Genomic DNA, 2,561 nt, shown 5'->3' with positions numbered 1-2,561 from the left:
AGGACCTATGACCCCAAGAACACCATCCCCCACCATCATACATGGAGGACCTATGACCCCAAGAACACCATCCCCCACCATCATACATGGAGGACCTATGACCCCAAGAACACCATCCCCCACCGTCATACATGGAGGTCCTATGACCCCAAGAACACCATCCCCCACCGTCATACATGGAGGACCTATGACCCCAAGAACACCATCCCCCACCATCATACATGGAGGACCTATGACCCCAAGAACACCATCCCCCACCGTCATACATGGAGGTCCTATGACCCCAAGAACACCATCCCCCACCGTCATACATGGAGGACCTATGACCCCAAGAACACCATCCCCCACCATCATACATGGAGGACCTATGACCCCAAGAACACCATCCCCCACCATCATACATGGAGGACCTATGACCCCAAGAACACCATCCCCCACCATCATACATGGAGGACCTATGACCCCAAGAACACCATCCCCCACCGTCATACATGGAGGACCTATGACCCCAAGAACACCATCCCCCACCGTCATACATGGAGGACCTATGACCCCAAGAACACCATCCCCCATCGTCATACATGGAGGACCGATGACCCCAAGAACACCATCCCCCACCATCATACATGGAGGACCTATGACCCCAAGAACACCATCCCCCCACCGTCATACATGGAGGACCTATGACCCCAAGAACACCATCCCCCACCGTCATACATGGAGGACCTATGACCCCAAGAACACCATCCCCCCACCGTCATACATGGAGGACCTATGACCCCAAGAACACCATCCCCCCATCGTCATACATGGAGGACCTATGACCCCAAGAACACCATCCCCCCACCGTCATACATGGAGGACCTATGACCCCAAGAACACCATCCCCACCATCATACATGGAGGTCCTATGACCCCAAGAATACCATCCCTCCAACATCATACATGGAGGACCTATGACCCCAAGAACACCATCCCCCACCATCATACATGGAGGACCTATGACCCCAAGAACACCATCCCCCACCATCATACATGGAGGACCTATGACCCCAAGAACACCATCCCCCACCGTCATACATGGAGGACCTATGACCCCAAGAACACCATCCCCCACCGTCATACATGGAGGACCTATGACCCCAAGAACACCATCCCCCCATCGTCATACATGGAGGACCGATGACCCCAAGAACACCATCCCCCACCGTCATACATGGAGGACCTATGACCCCAAGAACACCATCCCCCACCGTCATACATGGAGGACCTATGACCCCAAGAACACCATCCCCCACCGTCATACATGGAGGACCTATGACCCCAAGAACACCATCCCCCACCATCATACATGGAGGACCTATGACCCCAAGAACACCATCCCCCACCATCATACATGGAGGTCCTATGACCCCAAGAACACCATCCCCCACCGTCATACATGGAGGACCTATGACCCCAAGAACACCCTCCCCCACCGTCATACATGGAGGTCCTATGACCCCCAAGAACACCATCCCCCACCGTCATACATGGAGGTCCTATGACCCCAAGAACACCATCCCCCACCGTCATACATGGAGGTCCTATCACCCCAAGAACACCATCCCCGACCATCATACATGGAGGACCTATGACCCCAAGAACACCATCCCCCACCGTCATACATGGAGGACCTATGACCCCAAGAACACCATCCCCCACCATCATACATGGAGGACCTATGACCCCAAGAACACCATCCCCCACCATCATACATGGAGGACCTATGACCCCAAGAACACCATCCCCCACCATCATACATGGAGGACCTATGACCCCAAGAACACCATCCCCCACCATCATACATGGAGGACCTATGACCTCAAGAACACCCATCCCCCACCTTCATACATGGAGGACCTATGACCCCAAGACCACCACCCCCACCGCCCTTCATGGGGGACCTATGACCCCAAGTCCGCCACCCCCCACCGCCCTTTCATGGGGGACCCTATGACCCCCAAGGCCGCCACCCCCCACCGCCCTACATGGGGGACCTATGACCCCAAGACCACCACCCCCCACCGTCCTACATGTGGGAGCTATGACCCCAAGAACACCACCCCCCACTGTCCTACATGGAGGACCTATGACCCCAAGAACACCATCCCCACCATCATACATTGAGGACCTATGACCCCAAGAATACCAGAACACCCGATGGGCGGGGCCATGGACCATTAAATCTTGGGTGAGAACCTCCCCCTTCAGCCAGGGCTTTGAAGATGGGTCATGGGTGGGTCTTCCAGCATGACAATGACCCAAATAACACGCCCAAGACAACAAAGGAGTGGCTCAAGAAGAACACGTCCTGGAGTGGCCTATCCGGTCTCCAGACCTTAATCCCATAAAAAATATGTGGAGGGAGCTGAAGGTTGGAGTCACCAAAGGTCAGCCTGGAAACCTTCATGACTCGGAGAGGATCTGCAAAGAGGACAAAACCCCTCCTGAGATGTGAGAACCTGGAGGCCAACTCCAAGAAATGTCTGACCTCTGTGATCACCAACAAGGATTTCCCC

General features: G+C 54.9%; 1 protein-coding gene across 1 annotated transcript in view; it reads right to left on the bottom strand.

The window, feature by feature from the left end:
• Window positions 1-2,561, bottom strand: part of LOC143989561 (uncharacterized) — a 470,483-nt gene that overhangs the window by 26,258 nt on the left and 441,664 nt on the right. The gene's annotated exons all lie outside the window — the stretch shown is intronic.

This window comes from Lithobates pipiens, unplaced genomic scaffold (genome assembly GCF_037356315.1).
Source record: "Lithobates pipiens isolate NorthernLeopardFrog02 unplaced genomic scaffold, aLitPip1_a1.2 Scaffold_18, whole genome shotgun sequence".
In the NCBI taxonomy this organism is placed as follows: domain Eukaryota; kingdom Metazoa; phylum Chordata; class Amphibia; order Anura; family Ranidae; genus Lithobates; species Lithobates pipiens.
This window is presented reverse-complemented; position numbering and strand designations above follow the sequence as displayed.